The sequence below is a fragment of the Chionomys nivalis genome, chromosome 17, assembly GCF_950005125.1.
Source record: "Chionomys nivalis chromosome 17, mChiNiv1.1, whole genome shotgun sequence".
NCBI lineage: Eukaryota > Metazoa > Chordata > Mammalia > Rodentia > Cricetidae > Chionomys > Chionomys nivalis.
The window spans coordinates 65,430,048-65,452,825 of NC_080102.1; positions in this window are offsets into that span (position 1 = coordinate 65,430,048).

Below are 22,778 nucleotides of genomic sequence, written 5' to 3' on the forward strand. Positions count from 1 at the left end.
TTAGTACCAAACGCACATGTGTTTCTTTGTAAAGACAAGGAGTTGTTTGCTACGTGTGAAAGCATTGTCAGAACTGAGATCAGTGTTCCTTTTCTCAGTACAAGCTTTACTTTGAAAGATATTCGCGTTCTTTTGAAAGTTTATTAATTTCCCAAAGCTTTATTACCAAACGCACATGAGTTTCTTTGTAAAGACAAGCAGTTGTTTGCTACATGTGAAAGCATTGTTAGAACTGAAATCAGTGTTCCTTTTCTCAGTACAAGCTTTACTTTGAAAGATAATCGCGTTCTTTTGAAAGTTTATTAATTTTACAAAGCTTTAGTACCAAACGCTCATGAGTTTCTTTGTAAAGACAAGCAGTTGTTTGTTACATGTGAAAGCACTGTTAGAACTGAGATCAGTGTTGCTTTTCTCAGTACAAGCTTTACTTTGAAAGATAATCGCATTCTTTTGAAAGTTTATTAATTTCATGAAAGCTTTAGTAAGAAACGCACATGCGTTTCTTTGTAAAGACAAGCAGTTGTTTGCTACGTGTGAAAGCACTGTTAGAACTGAGGTCAGTGTTTCTTTTCTCAGTACAAGCTTTACTTTGAAAGATAATCGCGTTCTTTTGAAAGTTTATTAATTTCACGAATGCTTTAGAAAGAAACGCACATGCGTTTCTTTGTAAAGAAAAGCAGTTGTTTGCTACGTGTGAAAGCACTGTTAGAACTGAGATCAGGCTTAATTTTCAGTACAAGCTTTACTTTGAAAGATAATCACGTTCTTTTGAAAGTTTATTAATTTCACGAAAGCTTTAGTAAGAAACGCACATGTGTTTCTTTGTCATGACAAGCAGTTGTTTGCTACGTGTGAAAGCACTGTTAGAACAGAGATCAGTGTTGCTTTTCTCAGTACAAGCTTTACTTTGAAAGATAATCCGGTTCTTTTGAAAGTTTATTAATTTCACGAAAGCTTTAGTAAGAAACACACTTGCGTTTCTTTGTAAAGACAAGCAGTTTTTGGTACGTGTGAAAGCACTGTTAGAACTGAGATCAGTGTTGCTTTTCTCAGTACAAGCTTTACTTTGAAAGATAATCACGTTCTTTTGAAAGTTTATTAATTTCACGAAAGCTTTAGTAAGAAACGAACATGCGTTTCTTTGTAAAGACAAGCAGTTCTTTGCTACGTGTGAAAACACTGTTAGAACTGAGATCAGTGTTTCTTTTCTCAGTACAAGCTTTACTTTGAGAGATAATCGCGTTCTTTTGAAAGTTTATTAATTTCACGAAAGCTTTAGTAAGAAACGCACATGTGTTTCTTTGTCAAGACAAGCAGTTGTTTGCTACGTGTGAAAGCACTGTTAGAAGTGAGATCAGTGTTGCTTTTCTCAGTACAAGCTTTACTTTGAAAGATAATCCGGTTCTTTGAAAATTTATTAATTTCACGAAAGCTTTAGTAAGAAACACACTTGCGTTTCTTTGTAAAGACAAGCAGTTGTTTGGTACGTATGAAAGCACTGTTAGAACTGAGATCAGTGTTGCTTTTCTCAGTACAAGCTTTACTTTGAAAGATATTCGCGTTCTTTTGAAAGTTTATTAATTTCACGAAAGCTTTAGTAAGAAACGCACATGCGTTTCTTTGTAAAGACAAGCAGTTGTTTGGTACGTATGAAAGCACTGTTAGAACTGAGATAAGTGTTGCTTTTCTTAGTACAAGCTCTACTTTGAAAGATAATCTCGTTCTTTTGAAAGTTTATTAATGTCACGAAAGCTTTAGTAAGAAACGCTAATGCGTTTCTTTGTAAAGACAAGCAGTTGTTTGCTACGTGTGAAAGCACTGTTAGAACTGAGATCAGTGTTGCTTTTCTCAGTACAAGCTTTACTTTGAAAGATATTCGTGTTCCTTTGAAAGTTTATTAATTTCACAAAGCTTTATTACCAAACGCACATGAGTTTCTTTGTAAAGACTAGCAGTTGTTTGCTATGTGTGAAAGCATGGTTAGAATTGAGATCAGTGTTCCTTTTCTCAGTACAACCTTTACTTTGAAAGATAATCATATTCTTTTGAAAGTTATTAATTTCCCTATAGCTTTAGTACCAAACGCACATGTGTTTCTTTGTAAAGACAAGGAGTTGTTTGCTACGTGTGAAAGCATTGTCAGAACTGAGATCAGTGTTCCTTTTCTCAGTAAAAGCTTTACTTTGAAAGATATTCGCGTTCTTTTGAAAGATTATTAATTTCACAAAGCTTTATTACCGAACGCACATGAGTTTCTTTGTAAAGACAAGCAGTTGTTTGCTACATGTGAAAGCATTGTTAGAACTGATATCAGTGTTACTTTTCTCAGTAGAACCTTTACTTTGAAAGATTATCGCCTTCTTTTGAAAGTTTATTAATTTCACGAAAGCTTTAGTACCAAACGCACATGAGTTTCTTTGTAAAGACAAGCAGTTGTTTGCTGCATTTGAAAGCATTTTTAGAACTGAGATCAGTCTTCCGTTTCTCAGTACAAGCTTTACGTTGAAAGATAATCGTGTTCTTTGGAAAGGTACTGATTTCACGAAAGCTTTAGTACCAAACGCACATGTGTTTCTTTGTAAAGACAAGCAGTTTTTTGCTACGTGTGAAAGCAATGTTAGAACTGAGATCAGTGTTCCCTTTCTCAGTACAAGTTTACTTTGAAAGATAATCATGTTCTTTTGAAAGTTTATTAATTTCACAAACCTTTATTACCAAACGCATATGAGTTTCTTTGTAAAGACAAGCAGTTGTTTGGTATGTGTGAAAGCATTGTTAGAACTGAGATCAGTGTTCCTTTTTTCAGTACAAGCTTTACTTTGAAAGATAATCGCGTTCTTTTGAAAGTTTATTAATTTTACAAAGCTTTAGTACCAAACGCACGTGAGTTTCTTTGTAAAGACAAGCAGTTGTTTGATGCATATGAAAGCATTGTTAGAACTGAGATCAGTGTTGCTTTTCTCAGTACAAGCTTTACTTTGAAAGATAATCGCGTTCTTTTGAAAGTTTATTAATTTCACGAAAGCTTTAGTAAGAAACGCACATGCGTTTCTTTGTAAAGACAAGCAGTTGTTTGCTACGTGTGAAAGCACTGTTAGAACTGAGATCATGTTTAATTTTCTCAGTACAAGCTTTACTTTGAAAGATAATCGCGTTCTTTTGAAAGTTTATTAATTTCACGAAAGCTTTAGTAAGAAACGCACATGCGTTTCTTTGTCAAGACAAGCAGTTGTTTGCTACGTGTGAAAGCACTGTTAGAACTGAGATCAGGTTTAATTTCCTCAGTACAAGCTTTACTTTGAAAGATAATCGCGTTCTTTTGAAAGTTTATTAAATTCACGAAAGCTTTAGTAAGGAACGCGCATGCATTTCTTTGTAAAGATAAGCAGTTGTTTGCTACGTGTGAAAGCATGGTTAGAATTGAGATCAGTGTTCCTTTTCTCAGTACAACCTTTACTTTGAAAGGTAATCGTATTCTTTTGAAAGTTTTTAATTTCACTATAGCTTTAGTACCAAACGCACATGTGTTTCTTTGTAAAGACAAGGAGTTGTTTGCTACGTGTGAAAGCATTGTCAGAACTGAGATCAGTGTTCCTTTTCTCAGTACAAGCTTTACTTTGAAAGATATTCGCGTTCTTTTGAAAGTTTATTAATTTCCCAAAGCTTTATTACCAAACGCACATGAGTTTCTTTGTAAAGACAAGCAGTTGTTTGCTACATGTGAAAGCATTGTTAGAACTGAGATCAGTGTTCCTTTTCTCAGTACAAGCTTTACTTTGAAAGATAATCGCGTTCTTTTGAAAGTTTATTAATTTTACAAAGCTTTAGTACCAAACGCACATGAGTTTCTTTGTAAAGACAAGCAGTTGTTTGCTGCATATGAAAGCATTGTTAGAACTGAGATCAGTGTTCCTTTTCTCAGTACAAGCTTTACTTTCATAGATAATCATGTTCTTTTGAAAGTTATTAATTTCACGAAAGCTTTAGTACCAAACGCACATGTGTTTCTTTGTAAAGACAAGCAGTTGTTTGCTACATGTGAAAGCATTATTAGAACTGAGATCAGTGTTCCTTTTCTCAGTACAAGCTTTACTTTGAAATTTCATCGCGTTCTTTTGATAGTTTATTAATTTCACATAAGCTTTAGTAAGAAACGCACATGTGTTTCTTTGTAAAGGCAAGCAGTTGTATGCTATGTGTGATAGAATTGTTAGAACTGAGATCAGTGTTCCTTTTCTCAGTACAAGCTTTACTTTGAAAGATAATCATGTTCTTTTGAAAGATAATCAATTTCACGAAAGCATTAGTACCAAACGCACATGTGTTTCTTGGTAAAGACAAGCAGTTGTTTGCTACGTGTGAAAGCATTGTTAGAACTGAGATCAGTGTTACTTTTCTCAGTACAACATTTACTTTGAAAGATAATCGCGTTTTTTTGAAAGTTTATTAATTTCACAAAGCTTTATACCAAACGCACATGAGTTTCTTTGTAAAGACAAGCAGTTGTTTGCTATGTGTGAAAGCATTGTTAGAATGAGATCAGTCTTCCGTTTCTCAGTACAAGCTTTACGTTGAAAGATAATCGTGTTCTTTTGTAAGTTACTGATTTCACGAAAGCTTTAGTACCAAACGCACATGTGTTTCTTTGTAAAGACAAGCAGTTTTTTGCTACGTGTGAAAGCAATGTTAGAACTGAGATCAGTGTTCCTTTTCTCAGTACAAGCTTTACTTTGAAATTTCATCGCGTTCTTTTGATAGTTTATTAATTTCACATAAGCTTTAGTAAGAAACGCACATGTGTTTCTTTGTAAAGGCAAGCAGTTGTATGCTATGTGTGATAGAATTGTTAGAACTGAGATCAGTGTTCCTTTTCTCAGTACAAGCTTTACATTGAAAGATAATCATGTTCTTTTGAAAGATAATCAATTTTACAAAAGCATTAGTACCAAACGCACATGTGTTTCTTGGTAAAGACAAGCAGTTGTTTGCTACGTGTGAAAGCATTGTTAGAACTGAGATCAGTGTTCCTTTTCTCAGTACAAGCTTTACTTTGAAGATAATCTTGTTCTTTTGAATATTATCAATTTCACGAAAACATTAGTACCAAACGCACATGTGTTTTTTGTTAAAGACAAGCAGTTGTTCGCTACGTGTGAAAGAATTGTTAGAACTGAGATCAGTGTTACTTTTCTCAGTACAACCTTTACTTTGAAAGATAATCGCGTTCTTTTGAAAGTTTATTAATTTTACAAAGCTTTATACCAAACGCACATGAGTTTCTTTATAAAGACTAGCAGTTGTTTGCTACGTGTGAAAGCATTGTGAAAACTGAGATCAGTGTTCCTTTTCTCAATACAAGCTTTACTTTGAAAGATAATCATATTCTTTTGAAAGTTATTAATTTCACTATAGCTTTAGTACCAAACGCACATGTGTTTCTTTGTAAAGACAAGGAGTTGTTTGCTACGTGTGAAAGCATTGTCAGAACTGAGATCAGTGTTGCGTTTCTCAGTACAAGCTTTACTTTGAAAGATAATCGCGTTCTTTTGAAAGTTTATTAATTTCATGAAAGATTTAGTAAGAAAAGAACATGTGTTTCTTTGTAAAGCCAAACAGTTGTTTGCTACATGTGAAAGCATTATTAGAACTGAGATCAGTGTTCCTTTTCTCAGTACAAGCTTTACTTTGAAATTTCATCGCGTTCTTTTGATAGTTTATTAATTTCACATAAGCTTTAGTAAGAAACACACATGTGTTTCTTTGTAAAGGCAAGCAGTTGTATGCTATGTGTGATAGAATTGTTAGAACTGAGATCAGTGTTCCTTTTCTCAGTACAAGCTTTACTTTGAAAGATAATCGCGTTCTTTTGAAAGTTTATTAATTTCACAAAGCTTTATACCAAACGCACATGAGTTTCTTTATAAAGACAAGCAGTTGTTTGGTATGTGTGAAAGCATTGTTAGAATGAGATCAGTCTTCCGTTTCTCAGTACAAGCTATACGTTGAAAGATTATCGTGTTCTTTTGAAAGTTACTGATTTCACGAAAGCTTTAGTACCAAACGCACATGTGTTTCTTTGTAAAGACAAGCAGTTTTTTGCTACGTGTGAAAGCAATGTTAGAACTGAGATCAGTGTTCCGTTCCTCAGTACAAGCTTTACTTTGAAAGATATTCGTGTTCTTTTGAAAGTTTATTAATTTCACAAAGCTTTATTACCAAACGCACATGAGTTTCTTTGTAAAGACTAGCAGTTGTTTGCTACGTGTGAAAGCATGGTTAGAATTGAGATCAGTGTTCCTTTTCTCAGTACAACCTTTACTTTGAAAGATAATCATATTCTTTTGAAAGTTACTAATTTCACTATAGCTTTAGTACCAAACGCACATGTGTTTCTTTGTAAAGACAAGGAGTTGTTTGCTACGTGTGAAAGCATTGTCAGAACTGAGATCAGTGTTCCTTTTCTCAGTACAAGCTTTACTTTGAAAGATATTCGCGTTCTTTTGAAAGTTTATTAATTTCACAAAGCTTTATTACCAAACGCACATGAGTTTCTTTGTAAAGACAAGCAGTTGTTTGCTACATGTGAAAGCATTGTTAGAACTGAGATCAGTGTTACTTTTCTCAGTACCTTTACTTTGAAAGATAATCGCGTTTTTTTTAAAGTTTATTAATTTCATGAAAGATTTAGTAAGAAAAGAACATGTGTTTCTTTGTAAAGCCAAACAGTTGTTTGCTACATGTGAAAGCATTATTAGAACTGAGATCACTGTTCCTTTTCTCAGTACAAGCTTTACTTTGAAATTTCATCGCGTTCTTTTGATAGTTTATTAATTTCACATAAGCTTTAGTAAGAAACGCACATGTGTTTCTTTGTAAAGGCAAGCAGTTGTATGCTACGTGTGATAGAATTGTTAGAACTGAGATCAGTGTTCCTTTTCTCAGTACAAGCTTTACTTTGAAAGATAATCATGTTCTTTTGAAAGATAATCAATTTCACGAAAGCATTATTACCAAACGCACATGTGTTTCTTGGTAAAGACAAACAGTTGTTTGCTACGTGTGAAAGCATTGTTAGAACTGAGATCAGTGTTCCTTTTCTCAGTACAAGCTTTACTTTGAAAGATAATCTTGTTCTTTTGAATATTATCAATTTCACGAAAGCATTAGTACGAAACGCACATGTGTTTTTTGTTAAAGACAAGCAGTTGTTTGCTACGTGTGAAACCATTGTTAGAACTGAGATCAGTGTTACTTTTCTCAGTACCTTTACTTTGAAAGATAATCGCGTTTTTTTGAAAGTTTATTAATTTCACAAAGCTTTATACCAAATGCACATGAGTTTCTTTATGAAGACAAGCAGTTGTTTGCTATGTGTGAAAGCATTGTTAGAATGAGATCAGTCTTCCGTTTCTCAGTACAAGCTTTACGTTGAAAGATAATCGTGTTCTTTTGTAAGTTACTGATTTCACGAAAGCTTTAGTACCAAACGCACATGTGTTTCTTTGTAAAGACAAGCAGTTTTTTGCTACGTGTGAAAGCAATGTTAGAACTGAGATCATTGTTCCTTTTCTCAGTACAAGCTTTACTTTGAAATTTCATCGCGTTCTTTTGATAGTTTATTAATTTCACATAAGCTTTAGTAAGAAACGCACATGTGTTTCTTTGTAAAGGCAAGCAGTTGTATGCTATGTGTGATAGAATTGTTAGAACTGAGATCAGTGTTCCTTTTCTCAGTACAAGCTTTACTTTGAAAGATAATCATGTTCTTTTGAAAGATAATCAATTTCACAAAAGCATTAGTACCAAACGCACATGTGTTTCTTGGTAAAGACAAGCAGTTTTTTGCTACATGTGAAAGCATTGTTAGAACTGAGATCAGTGTTCCTTTTCTCAGTACAAGCTTTACTTTGAAAGATAATCTTGTTCTTTTGAATATTATCAATTTCACGAAAGCATTAGTACCAAACGCACATGTGTTTTTTGTTAAAGACAAGCAGTTGTTTGCTACGTGTGAAAGCATTGTTATAACTGAGATTAGTGTTACTTTTCTCAGTACAACCTCTACTTTGAAAGATAATCGCGTTTTTTTGAAAGTTTATTAATTTCATAAAGCTTTATACCAACCGCACATGAGTTTCTTTGTAAAGACAAGCAGTTGTTTGCTATATGTGAAAGCATTGTTAGAATGAGATCAGTGTTCCGTTTCTCAGTACAAGCTTACTTTGAAAGATAATCGTGTTCTTTTGAAAGTTTATTAATTTCACAAAGCTTTATACCAAACGCACATGTGATTCTTTGTAAAGACATTGAGTTGTTTGCTATGTGTGAAAGCATTGTTAGAACTGAGATCAGTGTTCCTTTTCTCAGTACAAGCTTTACTTTGATAGATAATCGCGTTCTTTTGAAAGTTTATTAATTTCCCAAAGCTTTATACCAAACGCACATGAGTTTCTTTATAAAGACAAGCAGTTGTTTGCTATGTGTGAAAGCATTGTTAGAATGAGATCAGTCTTCCGTTTCTCAGTACAAGCTTTACGTTGAAAGATAATCATGTTCTTTTGAAAGTTACTGATTTCACGAAAGCTTTAGTACCAAACGCACATGTGTTTCTTTGTAAAGAGAAGCAGTTTTTTGCTACGTGTGAAAGCAATGTTAGAAGTGCGATCAGTGTTCCGTTTCTCAGTACAAGCTTTACTTTGAAAGATATTCGTGTTCTTTTGAAAGTTTATTAATTTCACAAAGCTTTATTACCAAACGCACATGAGTTTCTTTGTAAAGACTAGCAGTTGTTTGCTACGTGTGAAAGCATGGTAAGAATTGAGATCAGTGTTCCTTTTCTCAGTACAACCTTTACTTTGAAAGATAATCATATTCTTTTGAAAGTTATTAATTTCACTATAGCTTTAGTACCAAACGCACATGTGTTTCTTTGCAAAGACAAGGAGTTGTTTGCTACGTGTGAAAGCATTGTCAGAACTGAGATCAGTGTTCCTTTTCTCAGTACAAGCTTTACTTTGAAAGATATTCGCGTTCTTTTGAAAGTTTATTAATTTCACAAAGCTTTATTACCAAAGGCACAGGAGTTTCTTTGTAAAGACAAGCAGTTGTTTGCTACATGTGAAAGCATTGTTAGAACTGAGATCAGTGTTACTTTTCTCAGTACAACCTTTACTTTGAAAGATAATCGCGTTCTTTTGAAAGTTTATTAATTTTACAAAGCTTTAGTACCAAACGCACATGAGTTTCTTTGTAAAGACAAGCAGTTGTTTGCTGCATATGAAAGCATTTTTAGAACTGAGATCAGTCTTCCGTTTCTCAGTACAAGCTTTACGTTGAAAGATAATCGTGTTCTTTTGAAAGGTACTGATTTCACGAAAGCTTTAGTACCAAACGCACATGTGTTTCTTTGTAAAGACAAGCAGTTTTTTGCTACGTGTGAAAGCAATGTTAGAACTGAGATCAGTGTTCCGTTTCTCAGTACAAGTTTACTTTGAAAGATAATCGTGTTCTTTTGAAAGTTTATTAATTTCACAAAGCTTTATTACCAAACGCACATGAGTTTCTTTGTAAAGACTAGCAGTGGTTTGCTACGTGTGAAAGCATGGTTAGAATTGATATCAGTGTTCCTTTTCTCAGTACAAGCTTTACTTTGAAAGATAATCGTATTCTTTTGAAAGTTATTAATTTCACTATAGCTTTAGTACCAAACGCACATGAGTTTCTTTTTAAAGACAAGCAGTTGTTTGCTGCATATGAAAGCATTGTTAGAACTGAGATCAGTGTTTATTTTCTCAGTACAAGCTTTACTTTCATAGATAATCATGTTCTTTTGAAAGTTATTAATTTCACGAAAGCTTTAGTACCAAACGCACATGTGTTTCTTTGTAAAGACAAGCAGTTGTTTGCTACGTGTGAAAGCATTGTTAGAACTGAGATCAGTGTTCTTTTCTCAGTACAAGCTTTACTTTGAAAGATAATCGCGTTCTTTTGAAAGTTTATTAATTTCATGAAAGCTTTATTAAGAAAAGAACATGTGTTTCTTTGTAAAGCCAAGCAGTTGTTTGCTACATGTGAAAGCATTATTAGAACTGAGATCAGTGTTTCTTTTCTCAGTACAAGCTTCACTTTGAAATTTCATCGCGTTCTTTTGATAGTTTATTAATTTCACATAAGCTTTAGTAAGAAACGCACATGTGTTTCTTTTTAAAGACAAGCAGTTGTTTGCTATGTGTGAAAGCATTGTTAGAACTGAGATGAGTGTTCCTTTTCTCAGTACAAGCTTTATTTGAAAGATAATCTTGTTCTTTTGAATATTATCAATTTAACGAAAGCATTAGGACCAAACGCACATGTGTTTTTTGTTAAAGACAAGCAGTTGTTTGCTACGTGTGAAAGCATTGTTAGAACTGAGATGAGTGTTACTTTTCTCAGTACAACCTTTACTTTGAAAGATAATCGCGTTTTTTGAAAGTTTATTAATTTCACAAAGCTTTATACCAAACGCACATGAGTTTCTTTGTAAAGACAAGCAGTTGTTTGCTATGTGTGAAACCATTGTTAGAATGAGATCAGTCTTCCATTTCTCAATACAAGCTTTACGTTGAAAGATAATCGTGTTCTTTTGAAAGTTACTGATTTCACGAAAGCTTTAGTACCAAACGCACATGTGTTTCTTTGTAAAGACAAGCAGTTTTTTGCTACGTGTGAAAGCAATGTTAGAACTGAGATCAGTGTTCCTTTTCTCAGTACAAGCTTTACTTTGAAATTTCATCGCGTTCTTTTGATAGTTTATTAATTTAAAATAAGCTTTAGTAAGAAACGCACATGTGTTTCTTTGTAAAGGCAAGCAGTTGTATGCTATGTGTGATAGAATTGTTAGAACTGAGATCAGTGTTCCTTTTCTCAGTACAAGCTTTACTTTGAAAGATATTCGCGTTCTTTTGAAAGTTTATTAATTTCACAAAGCTTTATTACCAAACGCACATGAGTTTCTTTGTAAAGACAAGCAGTTGTTTGCTACATGTGAAAGCATTGTTAGAACTGAGATCAGTGTTACTTTTCTCAGTACAACCTTTACTTTGAAAGATAATCGCGTTCTTTTGAAAGTTTATTAATTTTACAAAGCTTTAGTACCAAACGCACATGAGTTTCTTTGTAAAGACAAGCAGTTGTTTGCTGCATATGAAAGCATTGTTAGAACTGAGATCAGTGTTCCGTTTCTCAGTACAAGTTTACTTTGAAAGATAATCGTGTTTTTTTGAAAGTTTATTAATTTCACAAAGCTTTATTACCAAACGCACATGTGTTTCTTTGTAAAGACAAGCAGTTTTTTGCTACGTGTGAAAGCAATGTTAGAACTGAGATCAGTGTTCCGTTTCTCAGTACAAGTTTACTTTGAAAGATAATCATGTTCTTTTGAAAGTTTATTAATTTCACAAAGCTTTATTACCAAACGCACATGAGTTTATTTTTAAAGACTCGCAGTTGTTTGCTTCGTGTGAAAGCATGGTTAGAATTGAGATCAGTGTTCCTTTTCTCAGTACAAGCTTTACTTTGAAAGGTAATCGTATTCTTTTGAAAGTTATTAATTTCACTATAGCTTTAGTACCAAACGCACATGTGTTTCTTTGTAAAGACATTGAGTTGTTTGCTACGTGTGAAAGCATTGTCAGAACTGAGATCAGTGTTCCTTTTCTCAGTACAAGCTTTACTTTGAAATTTCATCGCGTTCTTTTGATAGTTTATTAATTTCACATAAGCTTTAGTAAGAAACGCACATGTGTTTCTTTGTAAAGGCAAGCAGTTGTATGCTATGTGTGATAGAATTGTTAGAACTGAGATCAGTGTTCCTTTTTTCAGTACAAGCTTTACTTTGAAAGATAATCATGTTCTTTTCAAAGACAATCAATTTCACGAAAGCATTAGTACCAAACGCACATGTGTTTCTTGGTAAAGACAAGCAGTTGTTTGCTATGTGTGAAAGCATTGTTAGAATGAGATCAGTCTTCCGTTTCTCAGTACAAGCTTTACGTTGAAAGATAATCATGTTCTTTTGAAAGTTACTGATTTCACGAAAGCTTTAGTACCAAACGCACATGTGTTTCTTTGTAAAGACAAGCAGTTTTTTGCTACGTGTGAAAGCAATGTTAGAAGTGAGATCAGTGTTCCGTTTCTCAGTACAATCTTTACTTTGAAAGATATTCGTGTTCTTTTGAAAGTTTATTAATTTCACAAAGCTTTATTACCAAACGCACATGAGTTTCTTTGTAAAGACTAGCAGTTGTTTGCTACGTGTGAAAGCATGGTTAGAATTGAGATCAGTGTTCCTTTCCTCAGTACAACCTTTACTTTGAAAGATAATCATATTCTTTTGAAAGTTATTAATTTCACTATAGCTTTAGTACCAAACGCACATGTGTTTCTTTGTAAAGACAAGGAGTTGTTTGCTACGTGTGAAAGCATTGTCAGAACTGAGATCAGTGTTCCTTTTCTCAGTACAAGCTTTACTTTGAAAGATATTCGCGTCTTTTGAAAGTTTATTAATTTCACAAAGCTTTATTACCAAACGCACATGAGTTTCTTTGTAAAGACAAGCAGTTGTTTGTTACGTGTGAAAGCATTGTTAGAACTGAGATCAGTGTTACTTTTCTCAGTACAACCTTTACTTTGAAAGATAATCGCGTTCTTTTGAAAGTTTATTAATTTTACAAAGCTTTAGTACCAAACGCACATGAGTTTCTTTGTAAAGACAAGCAGTTGTTTGCTGCATATGAAAGCATTGTTAGAACTGAGATCAGTCTTCCGTTTCTCAGTACAAGCTTTACGTTGAAAGATAATCGTGTTCTTTTGAAAGGTACTGATTTCACGAAAGCTTTAGTACCAAACGCACATGTGTTTCTTTGTAAAGACAAGCAGTTTTTTGGTACGTGTGAAAGCAATGTTAGAACTGAGATCAGTGTTCCGTTTCTCAGTACAAGTTTACTTTGAAAGATAATCGTGTTCTTTTGAAAGTTTATTAATTTCACAAAAGTTTATTACCAAACGCACATGAGTTTCTTTGTAAAGACTAGCAGTGGTTTGCTACGTGTGAAAGCATGGTTAGAATTGATATCAGTGTTCCTTTTCTCAGTACAAGCTTTAATTTGAAAGATAATCGTATTCTTTTGAAAGTTATTAATTTCACTATAGCTTTAGTACCAAACGCACATGAGTTTCTTTGTAAAGACAAGCAGTTGTTTGCTGCATATGAAAGCATTGTTAGAACTGAGATCAGTGTTTCTTTTCTCAGTACAAGCTTTACTTTCATAGATAATCATGTTCTTTTGAAAGTTATTAATTTCACGAAAGCTATAGTACCAAACGCACATGTGTTTCTTTGTAAAGACAAGCAGTTGTTTGCTACGTGTGAAAGCATTGTTAGAACTGAGATCAGTGTTCTTTTCTCAGTACAAGCTTTACTTTGAAAGATAATCGCGTTCTTTTGAAAGTTTATTAATTTCATGAAAGCTTTATTAAGAAAAGAACATGTGTTTCTTTGTAAAGCCAAGCAGTTGTTTGCTACGTGTGAAAGCATGGTTAGAATGAGATCAGTCTTCCGTTTCTCAGTACAAGCTTTACGTTGAAAGATAATCGTGTTCTTTTGAAAGTTACTGATTTCACGAAAGCTTTTGTACCAAACGCACATGTGTTTCTTTGTAAAGACAAGCAGTTTTTTGCTACGTGTGAAAGCAATGTTAGAAATGAGATCAGTGTTCCTTTTCTCAGTACAAGCTTTACTTTGAAATTTCATCGCGTTCTTTTGATAGTTTATTAATTTAACATAAGCTTTATTAAGAAACACACATGTGTTTCTTTGTAAAGGCAAGCAGTTGTATGCTATGTGTGATAGAATTGTTAGAACTGAGATCAGTGTTCCTTTTCTCAGTACAAGCTTTACTTTGAAAGATAATCATGTTCTTTGAAAGATAATCAATTTCACGAAAGCATTAGTACCAAACGCACATGTGTTTCTTGGTAAAGACAAGCAGTTGTTTGCTACGTGTGAAAGCATTGTTAGAACTGAGATCAGTGTTCCTTTTCTCAGTACAAGCTTTACTTTGAAAGATAATCTTGTTCTTTTGACTATTATCAATTTCACGAAAGCATTAGTACCAAACGCACATGTGTTTTTTGTTAAAGACAAGCAGTTGTTTGCTACGTGTGAAAGCATTGTTAGAACTGAGATCAGTGTTACTTTTCTCAGTACAACCTTTACTTTGAAAGATAATCGCGTTTTTTTGAAAGTTTATTAATTTCACAAAGCTTTATACCAAACGAACATGAGTTTCTTTGTAAAGACAAGCAGTTGTTTGCTATGTGTGAAAGCATTGTTAGAATGAGATCAGTCTTCCGTTTCTCAGTACAAGCTTTACGTTGAAAGATAATCGCGTTCTTTTGAAAGTTTATTAATTTCACGAAAGCTTTAGTAAGAAACGCTCGTGCGTTTTTTTGTAAAGACAAGCAGTTGTTTGCTACGTGTGAAAGCACTGTTAGAACTGAGATCAGTGTTGCTTTTCTCAGTCCAAGCTTTACTTTGAAAGATAATCGCGTTCTTTTGAAAGTTTATTAATTTCACGAAAGCTTTAGTAAGAAACGCTCGTGCGTTGCTTTGTCAAGACAATCAGTTGTTTGCTACGTGTGTAAGCACTGTTAGAACTGAGATCAGTGTTGCTTTTCTCAGTACAAGCTTTACTTTGAAAGATAAGCGCGTTCTTTTGAAAGTTTATTAATTTCACGAAAGCTTTAGTAAGAAACGCACATGCCTTTCTTTTTCAAGACTAGCAGTTATTTGCTACGTGTGAAAGCACTGATAGAACTGAGATCAGTGTTGCTTTTCTCAGTACATGCTTTACTTTGAAAGATAATCGCGTTGTTTTGAAAGTTTTTTAATTTCACGAAAGCTTTAGTAAGAAACGCACATGCATTACCTACTAAAGCTTTTGTGAAATTAATAAACTTTCAAAAGAACGCGATTTTATTTCCAAGTAAAGCTTGTACTGAGAAAAGGAACACTGATCTCAGTACTACCAGTGCTTTCACACGTAGCAAACAACTGCTTGTCTTGACAAAGAAACGCATGTGCGTTTCTTACTAAAGCTTTCGTGAAATTAATGAACTTTCAAAAGAACGCGATTATCTTTCAAAGTAAAGCTTGTACTGAGAAGAGCAACACTGATCTACGTTCTAACAGTTCTTTCACACGTAGCAAACAACTGCTTGTCTTGACAAAGAAACGCATGTGCATTTCTTACTAAAGCTTTCGTGAAATTAATAAACTTTCAAAAGAATGCGATTATCTTTCAAAGTAAAGCTTGGACTGAGAAAAGCATAACTGAGCTCAGTTCTAATAGTGCTTTCCCACACACTAAACAACTGCTTGTCTTGACAAAGTAACGCATGTGCGTTTCTTACTAAAGCTTTTGTGTAATTAATACACTTTCAAAAGAACGCGATTATCTTTCAAAGTAAAGCTTGTACTGAGAAAAGCAACACTGCTTTCAGTTCTACTAGTGCTTTCACACGTAGCAAACAACTGCTTGTCTTGACAAAGAAACGCATGTGCGTTTCTTACTAAAGCTTTCGTGAAATTAATAAACTTTCAAAAGAATGCGATTATCTTTCAAAGTAAAGCTTGTACTGAGAAAAGCAACACTGATCTCAGTTCTAACAGTGCTTTCACACGTAGCAAACAACTGCTTGTCTTGACAAAGAAACGCATGTGCGTTTCTTACTAAAGCTTTCGTGAAATTAATAAACTTTCAAAAGAATGCGGTTATCTTTCAAAGTAAAGCTTGGACTGAGAAAAGCAACACTGATCTCAGTTCTAACAGTGCTTTCACACGTAGCAAACAACTGCTTGTCTCGACAAAGAAACGCATGTTCGTTTCTTACTAAAGCTTTCGTGAAATTAATAAAGTTTCAAAAGAACGCGATTATCTTTCAAAGTAAAGCTTGTACTGAGGAAATTAAACCTGATCTCAGTTCTAACAGTGGTTTCACACGTAGCAAACAACTGCTTGTCTTGACAAAGAAACGCATGTGCGTTTCTTACTAAAGCTTTCGTGAAATTAATAAACTTTCAAAAGAACGCGATTATCTTTCAAAGTAAAGCTTGTACTGAGAAAAGCAACACTGATCTCAGTTCTAACAGAGCTTTCACACATAGCAAACAACTGCTTGTCTTTACAAAGAAACGCATGTGCGTTTCTTACTAAAGCATTCGTGAAATTAAAAAACTTTCAAAAGAACACAATTATCTTTCAAAGTAAAGCTTGTACTGAGAAAAGCAACACTGATCTCAGTTCTAACAGTGCTTTCATACTTAGCAAACAACTGCTTGTCTTGACAAAGATACGCATGTGCATTTCTTACTAAAGCTATCGTGAAATTAATAAACTTTCAAAAGAACGCGATTTTCTTTCAAAGTAAAGCTTGTACTGAGAAAAGCAACACTGATCTCAGTTCTAACAGTGCTTTCACACGTAGCAAACAACTGCTTGTCTTTACAAAGAAACGCATGTGCGTTTCTTACTAAAGCTTTTTTGATATTAATAAACTTTCTAAAGAACGCGATTATCTTTCAAAGAAAAGCTTGTACTGAGAAAAGCAACACTGATATCAGTTCTAACAGTGCTTTCACACGAAGCAAACAACTGCTTTACATTATAAAGAAACGCATGTGCGTTTCTTACTAAAGCTTTCGTGAAATTAATAAACTTTCAAAAGAACGCGATTATCTTTCAAAGTAAAGCTTGTACTGAGAAAAGCAACACTCATCTCAGTTCTACCAGTGCTTTCACACGTAGCAACAACTGCTTGTCTTGACAAAAAAACGCATTTGCGTTTCTTACTAAAGATTTCGTGAAATTAATAAACTTTCAAAAGAACGTGATTATCTTTCAAAGTAAAGGTTGTACTGAGAAAAGCAACACTGATCTCAGTTCTAACAGTGCTTTCACGCGTAGCAAACAACTGCTTGTCTTGACAAAGAAACGCATGTGCGTTTCTTACTAAAGCTTTCGTGAAATTAATAAACTTTCAAAAGAACGCGATTTTCTTTCAAAGTAAAGCTTGTACTGAGAAAAGCAACACAGATCTCAGTTCTTCCAGTGCTTTCACACGTAGCAAACAACTGCTTGTCTTGACAAAGAAACGCATGTGCGTTTCTTAATAAAGATTTCGTGAAATTAATAAACTTTCAAAAGAACGTGATTATCTTTCAAAGTAAAGCTTGTACTGAGAAAAGCAACACTGATCTCAGTTCTAACAGTGCTTTCACGTGTAGCAAACAACTGCCTGTTTGACAAATAAACGCATGTGCGTTTCTTACTAAAGCTTTCGTGAAATTAATAAACTTTCAAAAGAACGTGATTATCTTTCAAAGTAAAGATTGTACTGAGAAAAGAAACACTGATCTCAGTTCTAACAGTGCTTTCACACATAGCAAACAACTGCTTGTCATGACAAAGAAACGCATGTGCGTTTCTTACTAAAGCTGTCCTGAAATTAATAAACTTCCGATAGAACGCAATTATCTTTCAAAGTAAAGCTTGTACTGAGAAAAGAAACACTGACTCAGTTCTAACAGTGCTTTCCCGCACAGCAAAAAACTGCTTGTCTTGACAAAGAAACGCATTTGCGATTCTTACTAAAGCTTTCGTGAAATTAATAAACTTTCAAAAGAACGCGATTATCTATCAAAGTAAAGCTTGTACTGAGAAAAGCAACACTGATCTCAGTTCTAACAGTGCTTTCACGCGTAGCAAACAACTGCTTGTCTTTACAAAGAAACGCATGTGCGTTTCTTACTAAAGCTTTCGTGAAATTAATAAACTTTCAAAAGAACGCGATTATCTTTCAAAGTAAAGCTTGTACTGAGAAAAGCAACACTGATCTCAGTTCTAACAGTGCTTTCACACATAGCAAACAACTGCTTGTCATGACAAAGAAACGCATGTGCGTTTCTTACTAAAGCTTTCGTGAATATAATAAACTTCCGAAAGAACGCGATTATCTTTCAAAGTAAAGCTTGTACTGAGAAAAGCAACACTGATCTCAGTTCTAACAGTGCTTTCACACATAGCTAACAAGTGCTTGTCTTTACAAAGAAACGCATGTGCGTTTCTTACTAAAGCTGTCCTGAAATTAATAAACTTCCGGTAGAACGCAATTATCTTTCAAAGTAAAGCTTGTACTGAGAAAAGCAACACTGACTCAGTTCTAACAGTGCTTTCCCGCACAGCAAACAACTGCTTGTCTTGACAAAGAAACGCATGTGCGATTCTTACTAAAGCTTTCGTGAAATTAATAAACTTTCAAAAGAATGCGATTATCTTTCAAAGTAAAGCTTGTACTGAGAAAAGCAACACTGATCTCAGTTCTAACAGTGCTTTCACAGGTAGCAAACAACTGCTTGTCTTGACAAAAAACCGCATGTGCGTTTCTTACTAAAGATTTCGTGAAATTAATAAACTTTCAAAAGATCGTGATTATCTTTCAAAGTAAAGCATGTACTTCGAAAAGCAACACTGATCTCAGTTCTAACATTGCTTTCACGCGTAGCAAACAACTGCTTGTCTTGATAAAGACACGCATGTGCGTTTCTAACTAAAGCTTTCGTGAAATTAATAAACTTTCAAAAGAAAGCGATTATCTTTCAAAGTAAAGCTTGAACTGAGAAAAGCAACACTGATCTCAGTTATTCCAGTGCTTTCACACGTAGCAAACAACTGCTTGTCTTGACAAAGAAACGCATGTGCGTTTCTTAATAAAGATTTCGTGAAATTAATAAACTTTCAAAAGAACGTGATTATCTTTCAAAGTAAAGAATGTACTGAGAAAAGCAACACTGATATCAGTTCTAACAGTGCTTTCACGCGTAGCAAACAACTGCTTGTCTTGACAAAGAAACGCATGTGCGTTTCTTACTAAAGCTGTCCTGAAATTAATAAACTTCCGATAGAACGCAATTATCTTTCAAAGTAAAGCATGTACTGAGAAAAGAAACACTGACTCAGTTCTAACAGTGCTTTCCCGCACAGCAAACAACTGCTTGTCTTGACAAAGAAACGCATGTGCGATTCTTACTAAAGCTTTCGTGAAATTAATAAACTTTCAAAAGAACGCGATTATCTTTCAAAGTAAAGCTTGGACTGAGAAAAGCAACACTGATCTCAGTTCTAACAGTGCTTTCACACGTAGCAAACAACTGCTTGTCTCTAGATAGAAACGCATGTGCGTTTCTTACTAAAGCTTTCGTGAAATTAATAAACTTTCAAAAGAACAAGATTATCTTTCAAAGTAAAGCTTGTACTGAGAAAAGCAACACTGATCTCAGTTCTAACAGTGCTTTCACACGTAGCAAACAACTGCTTGTCTCTAGATAGAAACGCATGTGCGTTTCTTACTAAAGCTTTCGTGAAATTAATAAACTTTCAAAAGAACAAGACTATCTTTCAAAATAAAACTTGTACTGAGAAAAGCAACACTGATCTCAGTTCTAACAGTGCTTTCACACGTAGCAAACAATTGCTTGTCTCTAGAAAGAAACGCATGTGCGTTTCTTACTAAAGCTTTCGTGAAATTAATAAACTTTCAAAAGAACAAGATTATCTTTCAAAGTAAAGCTTGGACTGAGAAAAGCAACACTGATCTCAGTTCTAACAGTGCTTTCACACGTAGCAAACAACTGCTTGTCTTGACAAAGAAACGCATGTGCATTTCTTACTAAAGCTTTCGTGAAATTAATAAACTTTCAAAAGAATGCGATTATCTTTCAAAGTAAAGCTTGTACTGAGAAAATCAACACTGACTCAGTTCTAACAGTGCTTTCACACGTAGCAACACCTGCTTGTCTTGACAAAAAAACGCATTTGCGTTTCTTACTAATGATTTCGTGAAATTAATAAACTTTCAAAAGAACGTGATTATCTTTCAAAGTAAAGGTTGTACTGAGAAAAGCAACACTGATCTCAGTTCTAACAGTGCTTTCACGCGTAGCAAACAACTGCTTGTCTCTAGATAGAAACGCATGTGCGTTTCTTACTAAAGCTTTCGTGAAATTAATAAACTTTCAAAAGAACGCGATTTTCTTTCAAAGTAAAGCTTGTACTGAGAAAAGCAACACAGATCTCAGTTCTTCCAGTGCTTTCACACGTAGCAAACAACTGCTTGTCTTGACAAAAAAACGCATGTGCGTTTCTTACTAAAGATTTCGTGAAATTAATAAACTTTCAAAAGAACCCAATTATCTTTCAAAGTAAAGCTTGTACTGAGAAAAGCAACACTGATATCAGTTCTAACAGTGCTTTCCCGCACAGCAAACAACTGCTTGTCTTGACAAAGAAACGCATGTGCGATTCTTACTAAAGCTTTCGTGAAATTAATAAACTTTCAAAAGAATGCGATTATCTTTCAAAGTAAAGCTTGTACTGAGAAAAGCAACACTGATCTCAGTTCTAACAGTGCTTTCACACGTAGCAAACAACTGCTTATCTTGACAAAAAACGCATGTGGGTTTCTTACTAAAGATTTCGTGAAATTAATAAACTTTCAAAAGATCGTGATTATCTTTCAAAGTAAAGCATGTACTTCGAAAAGCAACACTGATCTCAGTTCTAACATTGCTTTCACGCGTAGCAAACAACTGCTTGTCTTGACAAAGAAACGCATGTGCGTTTCTAACTAAAGCTTTCGTGAAATTAATAAACTTTCAAAAGAAAGCGATTATCTTTCAAAGTAAAGCTTGAACTGAGAAAAGCAACACTGATCTCAGTTATTCCAGTGCTTTCACACGTAGCAAACAACTGCTTGTCTTGACAAAGAAACGCATGTGCGTTTCTTAATAAAGATTTCGTGAAATTAATAAACTTTCAAAAGAACGTGATTATCTTTCAAAGTAAAGCTTGTACTGAGAAAAGCAACACTGATCTCAATTCTAACAGTGCTTTCACGCGTAGCAAACAACTGCCTGTTTGACAAAGAAACGCATGTGCGTTTCTTACTAAAGCTTTCGTGAAATTAATAAACTTTCAAAAGAACGTGATTATCTTTCAAAGTAAAGCTTGTACTGAGAAAAGCAACACTGATCTCAGTTCTAACAGTGCTTTCACACATAGCAAACAACTGCTTGTCATGACAAAGAAACGCATGTGCGTTTCTTACTAAAGCTGTCCTGAAATTAATAAACTTCCGATAGAACGCAATTATCTTTCAAAGTAAAGCTTGTACTGAGAAAAGAAACACTGACTCAGTTCTAACAGTGCTTTCCCGCACAGCAAAAAACTGCTTGTCTTGACAAAGAAACGCATGTGCGATTCTTACTAAAGCTTTCGTGAAATTAATAAACTTTCAAAAGAACGCGATTATCTTTCAAAGTAAAGCTTGTACTGAGAAAAGCAACACTCATCTCAGTTCTACCAGTGCTTTCACACGTAGCAAAGAACTGCTTGTCTTGACAAAAAAACGCATGTGCGTTTCTGACTAAAGATTTCGTGAAATTAATAAACTTTCAAAAGAACGCAATTATCTTTCAAAGTAAAGCTTGTACTGAGAAAAGCAACACTGATCTCAGTTCTACCAGTGTTTTCACACGTAGCAAACAACTGCTTGTCTCTAGATAGAAACGCATGTGCGTTTCTTACTAAAGCTTTCGTGAAATTAATAAACTTTCAAAAGAACAAGATTATCTTTCAAAGTAAAGCTTGTACTGAGAAAAGCAACACTGATCTCAGTTCTAACAGTGCTTTCACACGTAGCAAACAACTGCTTGTCTTGACAAAGAAACGCATGTGCATTTCTTACTAAAGCTTTCGTGAAATTAATAAACTTTCAAAAGAATGCGATTATCTTTCAAAGTAAAGCTTGGACTGAGAAAAGCAACACTGACTCAGTTCTAACAGTGCTTTCCCGCACACTAAACAACTGCTTGTCTTGACAAAGAAACGCATGTGCGTTTCGTACTAAAGCTTTCGTGAAATTAATAAACCTTCAAAGAACGCGATTATCTTTCAAAGTAAAGCTTGTACTGAGAAAAGCAACACTGACTCAGTTCTAACAGTGCTTTCCTGCATAGCAAACAACTGCTTGTCTTGACAAAGAAACGCATGTGCGTTTCTTACTAAAGCTTTCGTGAAATTAATAAACTTTCAAAGAACGGGATTATCTTTCAAAGTAAAGCTTGTACTGAGAAAAGCAACACTGACTCAGTTCACAGTGCTTTCCCGCATAGCAAACAACTGCTTGTCTTGTCAAAGAAACGCATGTGCGTTTCTTACTAAAGCTTTCGTGAAATTAATAAACTTTCAAAAGAACGCGATTATCTTTCTAAGTAAAGCTTGTACTGAGAAAAGCAACACTGATCTCAGTACTACCAGTGCTCTCACACATAGCAAACAACTGCTTGTCTTGACAAAGAAACGCATGTGCGTTTCTTACTAAAGCTTTCGTGAAATTAATAAACTTTCAAAGAACGTGATTATCTTTCAAAGTAAAGCTTGGTCTGAGAAAAGCAACACTGATATCAGTTCTAACAGTGCTTTCACGCGTAGCAAACAACTGCTTGTCTTGACAAAGAAACGCATGTGCGTTTCTTACTAAAGCTGTCCTGAAATTAATAAACTTCCGATAGAACGCAATTATCTTTCAAAGTAAAGCTTGTACTGAGAAAAGAAACACTGACTCAGTTCTAACAGTGCTTTCCCGCACAGCAAACAACTGCTTGTCTTGACAAAGAAACGCAT